This window comes from Chiloscyllium punctatum, chromosome 2 (assembly GCF_047496795.1).
Source record: "Chiloscyllium punctatum isolate Juve2018m chromosome 2, sChiPun1.3, whole genome shotgun sequence".
Taxonomy (NCBI): Eukaryota; Metazoa; Chordata; class Chondrichthyes; order Orectolobiformes; family Hemiscylliidae; genus Chiloscyllium; species Chiloscyllium punctatum.
In genome coordinates this window covers 144,394,883-144,407,126 of record NC_092740.1, presented here as the reverse complement: position 1 = coordinate 144,407,126, position 12,244 = coordinate 144,394,883, and the positions used below count along the sequence as shown (strand labels likewise).

The 12,244-nt window shown below is 43.4% G+C and overlaps 1 long non-coding RNA gene across 3 annotated transcripts in view; it reads right to left on the bottom strand.

Moving 5' to 3' along the window:
* The window catches only part of LOC140491353 (uncharacterized), a 197,380-nt gene that overhangs the window by 141,856 nt on the left and 43,280 nt on the right, over nucleotides 1-12,244 (bottom strand). The gene's annotated exons all lie outside the window — the stretch shown is intronic.

Below are 12,244 nucleotides of genomic sequence, written 5' to 3'. Positions count from 1 at the left end.
GAATTATATAGCATGGTGTCCATCAGTACAGACATGCATCCATTTCAACATAATATCAATCATTGTGAAGTGCTTTAGAATGGTCCTTCCCTCAAAAAGTTATAATCTCTGGATTATTATCTGAGCAATGAGCATATTGGCAAAGGGCAAATAAGATTAGGGAGATGAATGCATGATTCAAAGACTGGACTGGGAGAAATGGGCTACAGTTCCTAGGTCACCAGCACTGGGGAAATTGTGATCTGTAACACCTGGAAGGTCTTCTCCCAAACAGTGCTAGGACCAGTGCTTTTACGAGAGGTTTAACCAGGGTGGGAGAGAGGGCTTTAAATTAATTAGCGATGATGGGGGAATCAAGTTTGGGAAGGTTTGATAAACTGAGAAAGGTCGTAAAGAAGCAAATTGTGATCATAGTATACAAATCTAAGAGTGCAACAACATACAGGGGAAGAGAGTACAAAAATATTAATAAAAGACAGAACTAAAGACTCTGTATTTGAATGCACAGGGTATTCATAACAAAACAAGTGAATGGATGGAACAAATAAAAATAAATATGCATGGTTTGATAACAATTCCAGGGACATGAGGGGCGTGGATTTCCGATTTGGGAGTTAAAGTATGGTGCCAAGTATCAGAGATGGTGTCACATCTTCCAGGGCCGATGGTGAATTTTCTGCAGTTTCTGCTTTTCAGCTTATTTCGTATAAAAGTAAGTCCTGTGGATAAGTGGTGAGACACGTATGTTCAAACATGCAAGACCTCACTCCCTGCCAGTTCTTCCTGGGTAGAATGTTCTGGTGCCACATTTAAATGCCACTCAGATACTCCTTCATTCACCGCTAGCGAGGAGCTCCACGATCTGTAGTGGCGATTGCTCCTAGCATCTCCCTTCACCAGCTATCCCGCAAAACACAGACATGCACACCAGAGATTTCAGCAAATCAGCAGACGGTGGCACCTCACTTCACAAACTCCAGGCTGTCTGGGCCAGATAAGACGTCCTCTGAAAGGAGATGAACGCAGCTCCCCATCAGACCTGAGCAACCTGGGCCCATGTAACACAAGGGCATGCCTTCTGCTGGCATTAAAGAAACAGGACCCAATACAGGAAGCACACTCTCCCCTGTTCTACAAGAAGTACCAGTGCAACCTCACACTGAAGGGTCATCACTCAGCTACTGCCCAGTCACAGCACACTCACCTTCCTATCACTCTCAACACTTCTCTTTCTCTCACTGTAGGACAAGCTGCTGTACAATAAAAAGAGTGGGTTCAGACCAGCAGAGGTGTTCTTGGTCACCTTTAAAAAGAAGCTGGCTGGTGAGGAGCTAGGTCGGTCAGTGTCAATAGAAAGGCTAGCAAGGTAGAATCAGGAATGTTGCAGTCTGCCCTTCTCTGATGAGTGACATTCCTCTATGTAAAGACTTGTGCCTTTTCATCAGCAGGTACAAGCGCTCAATAGTTAGCAAACAGAAGAAGCTTGAAGTTTTGAACCTGATGAAGGGCTCTGGCCCAAAACATTGATTTTCCTGCTCCTTGGATGCTGCCTGACCCACTGTGCTTTTCCAGCAACACACTCTTGACTCTGATCTCCAGCATCTGCAGACCTCACTTTCTCCAAACAGAAGAAGCTGTCCACTCCAAATATTCCTGACTATGACATGTGAAACATTACAGGTTGCTTTAGAGATAGTTCAGAAAAGGTTGAGTTGATTGATACCAAGGATGAGTCGTAGAGAACTCATGTGTGTGAAGGTTGGACAGGCTCAGCCTGTATATGTTGTGGTTTAGAAGAATGAGAGGTGATATTATTGAAACATATAATATCCTGAGGGATTTGGAGGGGTGCATACTGAAGGGAGAGACAAGAATAAATGTTTTAAATTAAGTATTCCAGTTAAGATGCAAATAAAGATGAAGTTTTACTCTCAGGGGGTAACTCCTTTTCCCAGAAAATGATGGAATGTTTTCTAAGGCAGAGGAGGATACACTCATGATGAACACTAGAATCAACATCTATCGGGGTCTGCAGGAATACTGAGTTCAGGCCACAATCAGAGCAACCATGATCTTATTGAAAGGAGGAGAGGTTCAACCTCAACTGGCCTGATTTGGGGTCAGATTAAAACCAATGTCAGTAAAAGGGGAATACTGGGCTTTGGTGAGCAGGAAAACAAGGGCTATGGATTAGAGCTAATACTACACTCTCAACTGCCCATGGCATGCAGAATTAAATGAATGAATGAATACATTTTATTACAAAACGTTCACTTTGGGATCAGACCAGTTTTTGCACTGTGTTGAATGGAGATTAATCAATGCATAGACAAAAGAAGGTACATTTTGCACAATTTCTTCTATGATTTTTTTTCTCTGGAGCAGATTGATTAACGTAAAAGGAGCAATGCAAAGGTTTCACTGTGATCCCTGACTCAATAGTACATCAAGAGGATCCAACTCTGTAACAGAGCAACAAGCAATGTTGGAGGAAAGGGGTGCAATATTAAAAAGGGATCATATATCAGAAACTACTTTTTTAAAGGCCCTGTCGAAAGCAGGAGAGAAGGAAACCACTTTGCGGAATATTTCTGTGAATTCCTGGCTCAACAATTGCTGTCTGCAGTAATTGGGCTCATTGAATCTGAGCAGAAGTTGAGGTCTGTTTTAAATATATATCCTGCAGTGATTTTGGCCTTGGCTGTGATGGTGACGTGTTGTGTTACCTGCTGATCATACTCCTGCCACAATTCAAGGTCCCTATAGGACATATTGCAGGCCTCCAGCAGTCTGTTCTATTGAGTGCAATGACAGCTATTTTGCTGCGTTCTCCAGGGAACCCAGCAATGATAGACAAGCTTGCGTGTTGACATGTATGCAGCTCATTGCTAAAACTGGCCTGCTCACAGGAGAGGTTTCATCTTGGGAAAATGTAACTGGGCATGTGTGAGGCTTGTGTCATTTTCTGTATGTGCCTGCTGATTTCAAGGGAGCTTGTCATGATGCATTAGTTCTGCTTCAGGCAGACAGCAGTTTGTGAGAGGCTAGCTTTGAGAGGATGAGTATTTGCCAACGTGAATATCAGCAGGCTATCCATGCACATGGCGAAGTATAGCCAAGCCTAATCGTCTTTTCATAAGACACTCACATATGTGGCTACTGAGGTTGACTGACCTGATTTATCCCTCACCCCACCCCCTCTAATGCAAACAGGTCTTCCTCCTATGTCAATTTATATTACGAATGGGAGTCTTAAAACTATGCTCCGATAATACAAATCTCTGCCCATATTTGCAAAGTTTTCCTCACCTGCTAAACCAGGTAAACATTGGCTGACTTTCCCTTCTTTAAAAGTCATAGCCTCAACACTACTGGCCTCGGTTAAATAACAGGATTCAAGACTGTCCAAGCTTCACCCAGTTGCTCAGTGGATATGATCAATGGGGGACAAGGTTCACTTTTATTAACAGGCCATTGTGTCAGCAGTAATTTAGTGATAGTGCAGGTGGGCCTGCAAGAAGCTCAGACTCTGAGGCCCACAGGGATTTTAACCCTAGGCCCCATTGTAATACACAGGCTCTAAATGCCAGTTGATTAATTGCCTGACTGACAGTTAGGTACCGAGCTTTGGAGACACAGGAGCGTCAGTACAGTGCAGCAGACAGAGTCTCCAGAAATCAGTTTAGGGATGAGGGCATGGGTGAGAATTAGGATGGGGCTGTGTAACCCCAAGGGAAATCCAGATTCCCATCCACCTGGACCTGTTGAGAAAGCAGATTTTATTTCATTTGACAGTGACTTCTCCTCTTCTGGCCTATGATCCAGTCCAGCAGACCTCCAGTTCAAAGAACATGTTGGGTCACAATCCCATCAGCAAAGCCTAACTTGTGTACTTAAACCAACATTCCTACAATTGCAATTTATTGAATCATAGAATCCATTTGGCCCATTAAGTCCACACCAACCTTCCAAAGAGCATCCTACACCCCCTGATCCCTGTAACCCTGCATTTCCCATGGCTATTCCACCTACCGTGCACATCCTCGGACTGTTTCCTCTGAAACACCCAGAGGAAACCCATGCAGACATTGGGAGAATGTGTAAACTCCACACAGCCTGAGGTTGGAATCGAATTGGGTCTCTGGTGCTGTGAGGAAGCAGTGCTAACCATTGAGTCACCATGCTGCCCATGCCACTGTTAAGTTGTGCAGATTTTTAATCCGTTTATTCCTAGTTACCTTTCATTTATACAAATGTGAAAGAATTCTCTTCGCTTCTTTTTAACTGCACCACACTGGAACTAAAATCAGGGTCACACACCATACACATGAATGTCAACATTGCATTTATCTTTGTACTGAACATATAGGAATGTTTTTGACTTGCTTACCTCATGAGTAGTTGTTATTAAAGCTATGAGTTTTTAATTATTTAAAATATCCGCACATTCGTTGCATTGGAATGGAGAAAGAGAGGGTAGAATTTGTGGGTATAGTGAAGTGAGAGACAATGTAAACTCTGGTGGGAGGGTGTGAGGAAAGAGAGAGAGAAAGAAAGAGAAGGAAATATTTGGGCTGTGAGGAAAGAGAGGGCAAAATTTCAAAGACCGTGTGAGGCTGCCTGGTGGGAGAAAAGAGCTGAAATAGTCAAAACTATCTCTGGAGCAGGTACAAAGTTTGAGCAATTAGTGGCATTCAGACATGGATCCTGGAGCTTCAGGCTGGATAAGACCTCAGGGAGAGAGCTGGAAACAGGAATCATATTCAGGGAGAGTTGCAGGTGGTGTTACGTATAATGTGTTGACATACATTGAGAGGCACTCACAGTAAGTTTGGTATGTCTATCCCACAACTAGCTCATTATCATTTTATTTCTGAGGCTGGCACTGACTTGAATCACCAGAAATTAAAGCATAGGAGACCGAGGGGTGACCTTATATTAGTCTATAATTTCATGAGAGGTATAGGTAAGGTAGATAGCCAATGGCCTTTCCCCATGGTAGGGGAGTCTAAAACTAGACGGCAGAGATTCAAGGTGAGACAGAAGGGATACAAAAGAATCCAGAGAGGCAATTGTTTCACACAGAGGGTGGTGACTAGTCTGGAACAGGCTGAATGACATAGTGGTGGAAATGAGTACAATTTCGTCATTTAAGTAGCATTTAGACAGATACATGATGGGATAGGTTTGGAGGGTTAGAGACTAAATGAGGCAAATGGAACTAATTGTGAAAAATGGGTGGCGTGGAAAAATTGGGCCAAAGAACCTGTTTCCTTGTTGTAGACTCTAAGGCTCTATGACATTGAAGGTCCAATTCAAGGTGCAAGTTAGAAGCAAGAAAATATTGAGATTTCCTTCAATGATCCTTTACTTGATTTACAACAAGGGGGGTGTGAGGAACTGAACACTGAGGATACTCTTCCCCAAGAAAAGAAAGGAAGAAAGCTACACCACCACCAAAATTTGTGTCATCGGCAAATTTACTAATCTACCCTTCCACTTCTTCATCCAAATCATTTTTAAAAACTACAAACAGCAGAGGCCCAAGAACAGATCCCTACGGGACACCACTGGCCATCCAATTCTCTATTCAGATAGCCAAATTTCCCTGTATTCCATACCTCCTAACTTTATCAAAGAGCCTACTGTGGGGAACCTTATCAAATGCCTTACTGAAGTCCATATACGCCACATCCACTGTTCAACCTTCAACAACAGGTCTCATCATGTCCTCAAAGAACTCAGGAGAAAGTGACAACTGCAGATGCTGGAGATCAAAGTCAGAGAGTGTGGCGATGAAAAAGCACAGTCGGTCAGGCAGCATCCAAGGAACAGGAGAGTTAATGTTTCAGGCATAAGCCTTTCATCAGCCCTCGAAGACCTCAATACGGCTTGTGAGGCATGATCATCCCCTCACAACGTCATGCTGACTATCTGTAATCAAACTATGTTTTTCCAAATAGTCATAAATCCTATCTCTCAGAGTGCTTTCCAGTACCTTGCTTACCACAGACTATGACTGACTGGTCTGCAATTCCCAGGATTCCCCTATTCCCTTTCTTGAACAGAAGAACAACACTCACCTCCCTCCAATCAGCTAGTACTACTCCAGTGGAGAGTGAGGATGTAAAGATCATTGCCAGAGGCACAGCAATCTCATTCCTTGCTTCCCCTAGCAACCTTGGATATATCCAGTCCAGCCCTGGGGACTTATCTATAAATTGCCTGTAGTGTTAGGTGAAGGGGTAAATGCAGGGGAATGGGTCTGGGTGGACTTCGGAGGGTCTTGTTGGGCCGAAGGGCCGACACTATAAGTAATCTAATCTAATCAAATATTAATACTTCCCAGATTTCCAACACATCCACTTCCTTAATATCAATCTGTTCAAGCCTATTAACCTGATCCACAGTGTTCTCACTGTCAACAAGGCCCCTCTCTCTAGTGAATACTGAAGCAAAAAAAAAACTCATTTAGGGCCTCCCCTACCTCTTCAGACTCCAGACAGAAGTTCTCTCCACTTTCCCTGATTGGCCCTACCCTCTCTCTGATCATTCTCTTATTCCTCACGTAGGACAGGCAAGAAATGGTAAGGTGAAGGAGCCTTAGATGACAAGAGCAGAGGAGCTTCTCATCAAAAGGAAAAAGGAAGCTTACTCAAGGTTAAGGAAGCAAGGATCTGGCACAGTTTTAGCGGATTACAGGGAAGCTAGGAAAGAACTCAAAAATTGACTGAGGAGAGCTAGGAGGGGACACAAAAAAGACTTGGTGGGAAAGATGAGGGAAAACCCAAAGGCGTTCTACACATACGTGAGGAATAAGCTCCTAGCTCTCTTCATATTGAATCATAGAAACATAGAACATTAAAACACAGTAAATGCCCTCCAGCCCTCGATGTTGCGCCAACCTGTGGAACCAATTTGAAGCCCATCTATCCCATACTATTCCATTTTCATCCATATGCCTATCCAATGGCCATTTAAATGCCCGTAAAGATGGCATATCTACTACTGTTGCAGGCAGTGTGTTCCACGCCCCTGAGTAAAGAAACTACCTCTGACATCTGTCCTATATCTATCACCCCTCAATTTAAAGCTTTGTCCACTCATGCTAGCCCTCGCCATCCAAGGAAAAACTGTCTCACTGTCTAACCTTTTTATGTGTCTTAATTAAGTTGCCTCTCAACCTTCTCTCTAACAAAAACAGTCTCCAGTCCCTCAGCCTTTCCTCATAAGACCTTCCCTCCATACCAGGCAACATTCTAATAAATCTCCTCTGAACCCTTTCCAAATCTTCCACATCGGTGACCAGAACTGTACGCAATACTCCAAATGTGGCCACACCAGAGTTTTGTACAGCTGCAGCATGATCTCATGGTTCCAAAACTCAATCCCTCTACCAATAAAAGCTCACACACCGTTTGCCTTCTTAACAACCTATCAACTTGGGTGGCAACTTCAAGGATCTATATACAATGGACACCGAGACCTCTCTGCTCATCTACACCACTGAGAATCTTACCATTAGCCCAGTACTGTGCATTCCTGTTCCTCCTTCCAAAGTGAATCACCTCACACTTGTCCGCGTTAAACTCCATTTGTCACCTCTCAGCCCAGCTCTGCAGCTTTTCTATGTCTCTGTAACCTACAACATCCTTCGTCACTATTCACAACTCTACTGACCTTAGTGTCATCTACAAATTTACTAACCCATCCTTCTATGCCGTCATCCAGGTCATTTATATAAATGACAAACAACAGTGGATCCAAAACAGATCCTTTCTGTACCCCACTAGTAACTGAACTCCAGGATGAATATTTCCCATCAACCACCACCCTCTAACTTCTTTCAGCTAGTCAATTTCTGATCCAAAGTGCTAATCAGCCTCAATCCCATGTCTCCATATTTTGTGCAATAGCCTGCCGTGGGGAACCTTCTGAAACGCCTTACTGAAATCCATATATACATCAACCACTTTACCCTCATCCACCTATTTGGTCACCTTCTCAAAGAACTCAATAACATTTGTGAGACATGACTTACACTTCACAAAACCATGTTGACTATCACTAATCAACTTATTCCTCGCTAGATGATTATAAATCCTATCTCTGATAACCTTTTCCAACACTTTACCCACAACCAAAGTAAGGCTCACAGGTCTATAATTTCCAGGGTTGTCTCTACTCCCCTTCTTGAACAAGAGAACAACATTTGCTATCCTCCACCCTCTGGCACTATTGTAGACAATGACGACATAAAGATCAAAGCCAAAGTCTCAGCAATCTCCTTGCTGGATTCCCAGAGAATCCTAGGATAAATCCCAACTAGCCCAGAAGACATCTATTTTTACACTTACCAGAATTGCTTACACGTCCTCCTCATGCACCTCAATCCCATCTAGTCTAGTAGCCCTGTATCTCAGTATTCTCCTCAACCACATTGTCTTTTTCTAGTGTGAATACTGACACAAATATTCATTTCACATTTCCCTATCTCCTCTGACTCGACCCACAACCTCCCATTACATTACTTGATTGCCCCTAATCTTACTTTAGTCATTCTTTTATTTCTGATATAGCTATAGAAAGTCTTTGGATTTTCCTAGTCAATGACTTCTCATGTCCCCTCCGGGCTCTTCTTAGCTCTCTCTTTAGGTCTTTCCTGGCTTACTTGCAACTCTGAAGCGCCCTAATGAGCCATCACATTTCATCCTAATATAAGTCTTCTTCTTCCTCTTGGCAAGAGTTTCAATTTCCTTAGTAAACCACAGCTCCCATGCACGGCAATTTCCTCCCTGCCTGACAGGTACATACTTATCAAGGACCCGCAATAGCTGGTCCTTGAATAAGCTCCACATTTCAATTGTGCCTATCCCCTGCTGTTTCCTTCCCCGTCCTATGCATCCTAAATCTTGCCTAATTGTATCATAATTGCCTTTCCCGCAGCTTTGGCTCTTGCCCTGCAGTACATACCTATCTCTTTACATCACTAAAATAAATATAACTGAATTGCGGTCACTATCACCAAAGTGCTCACCACCTCAAAACATAACACCTGGCCTAGTTCATTACCCAATACCAAATTCAGTGTGGCCTCACCTCTTGTTGGCCTGTCTACATATTGTGTCAGGAAACCCTCCTGCACATATTGGATAAAAACTGACACATCTAAAGTACTTGAACTATAGTATTCCCAGTCAATATTTGCAAAGTTAAAGTCCCCCATAACAACTACCCTGTCACTCTCACTCCTATCGAGGATCATCTTTACTATCCGATCCTCTACATCTCTGGAACTATTTGGAGGCCTATAGAAAACTCTCAACAGGGTAGCCTCTCCTTTCCTGTTTCTAATCTCAGCCCATACTACCTCAGTAAACATGCCCTCAAACATCCTTTCTGTAACCATAATAACCTTGACTAACAGCGCCACACCCTCACCTCTTTTACAGTTTTTTCTGTTCTTACTTTAACATCTAAATCCCAGAATCTGCAGTAATCATTCCTGTCCCTGCTCTGTCCATATCTCTGAAATAGCCACAACATCAAAATTGAAGGTACCAACCCATGCTGCAAGTCCCCCCACCTTATTCTGAATGCTCCTGTCGTTGAAGTAGACACGCTTCAAACCAACTTTTTGCTTGCTGGTGCCCTCTTGCGACCCTGAAACCTTATTTCGGACCTCCCTATTTTCCACTTCCTTTATTCTCAAACAATAATTCAGGTTACCATCCCTCTGCTGAATTAGTTTAAACCTACGCAAAGAGCATTAGCAAATTTCCCCCCAGGATATTGGTACCCCTCTGGTTCAGGTGAAGACCATCCTGTTTGTAGAGGTCCTACCTATCCCAGAAAGAGCCCCAATTATCCAGGGATCCAAAAACCTTCCTCCTGCACTATTCCTGCAGCCACGTGTTCAACTTCTCTCTCTCTCTATTCCTCACCCCCCTAGCACGTGGCACAGGCAACAAACCAGAGATAACGATTCTGTTTGGTCTAGCTCTAAGCTTCCACCCTAGCTCCCTGAATTTCTGCCTTAAAACCCTATCCCTTTTCCTACCTATGTCATTGTTGCCGATGTGGACCATGACTTGGGGCTTCTCCCCTTCCCCTTCAAGGATCCCGAAAACATGATCAGAGACATCACGAACCCTGACAACTGGAAGGCAACACACCAACCGTGAGTCTCTCTTGTTCCCACAGAACCTCTTATCTGTTCCCCTAACTATGGAGTCCCCAGTGACTAATGCTCTGCTCCTCTTCCCCCTTCCCTCCTGAGCAACAGGGACAGACTCTGTGCCAGAGACCTGTGCCCCATTGCTTACTCTTGGTAAGTCCCCCCTCAACGGAATCCAAAATGCTATATTTGTTGTTGATAGGAATGGCCACAGGGGATCCCTGCACTGCCTGCTGGTTCCTTTTCCACCCCCTCACAGTAACCCATCTGCCTTCTTCTTTTACCTGAGGTGTGACTACATCCCTGTAACTCCTCTCAATAACCCCCTCCACCTCCCAAATGATCCAAAGTTCATCCAACTCCAGCTCCCTAACATGGTTTTCGAAGACCTGAAGTTGGGTGCACTTCCCACAGATGCAGTTAGCAGGGACATTACTGGTGACCTTTTCCTCCCACATTCGGCAGGAGGAACATTCAACTGCCCTAACCTCCATTCCCATTATACTAAATTCCCAACAAGACTATTGAAAAACTAGAAAAATATAAAGAAACCAGACAGGAATCCTTCCTGGACACACCTGACAAAATCAGCACCATCCAGATCTAATGCACTAAGGAGGTTCCAATCAATATTGGGGAAGTTGAAGTCATCCATAACAACAACTCTGTTACATCTGCACCTTACGAAGATCTGCTGTCTAATCTGTTCTTCCATTTCTCTGCTGCTATTGGGGGCTCTATAGACAATAACCCAATAAACTGACTGCTCCTTTCCTGTTACTGACTTCCACCCATACTACTCACAGACAAACTCAAATTGCAAATTGGGTGAGTGCCAAGTTGGGTTTTATACCAGACTGTCTGGATTCCACCACATTAGAGCCTAATCTGATACCAGACAACATTCATTTCAATATTTCAAAGTTCACAGTTTTGAATGGAAAGGGAAGGCCAACCAGCATAGTGATGAATCAAAAATAAGTGATAGCAAAATCAACCAACTTTGACGATTCCAAAAGGCCCTCCTGCTGGCTAAATATTGGCTAATTGGGATGATGATCACTTCCAGGTTGGTGAGTGTGCTTACACAGAAAGGTCCTAAAGGGCTGGTTCTGCATCCCCTTGATAGCGCGTCCCACCAGCTTTGTTGGCTCACACTAATGTCAGTCATTGGAAATCATTTCCAGGTGGGAGGGTGCCCACAGAAAAGGTCCTGGCATTGTCCTCATCACAACCCGTACCCTGACGCACTTTGTGCTATTCACCAATTCAAAATTTCTAAGGTAGATATTGTTTAATCCAGAATGGCCAAAAGCATTTGATATCATGACAAAAAGAAGGAAAGGATAGCATTGTATATTCTTCCCTTTGTGCTGACTGTTGTAATTGTAATCAGGTCAGCCAGGTGGACTTCATACAATATGAGGCTTCCTGTTTGAGGCTTTTAATCTGGTCTAATTGGGTGCCCTGGCTAACAGATATGAACAGGTGTGTCAGAGGTGCTGTTCACTCAGAGCTGGCTCTGAGGGAGCTGGATCAGTGTCGAGGACTTTCCACATGTAAGTAAAGAATGACTTGGTGACAGGCTACCGGCCTCTCTGGAGTTATTTCACAGACGTGTTATCAATGTCAGTCATCAAGGAAGGAGAGATGTGAATGTTTTATTGGAAAAGTTCAAATGCAACAGTTGTAGTTCAGGTATGTCATCATAATGTACCTCTATTAAATTACCCTGCATCACCTCAGAATTATAAAGTGACTGCTGTTGAACTATTGAATGTCTACTGCACAATGAGGTATCATCAGTCCTATAGGAATACCAACTGCAGTTGAAAAGGTGATAAAGAAATCCACAGGGACTCCTATGTGACAAGAGACACTACATGTGAAAAACAATGGCAAAAACTCTGAGCACAATGTTCTAGCGCTCTATTCTGTACAGGTTATATAAAAGTAAAGGATTGTTTATTTTCTCTTTGGCGATCGATAGTTAAAACAATGCACCACAATGTGTTTCCTTAGTTCAGCAATATTTCAATTTTGAGAAACTGGTCTAGCACTTACTGT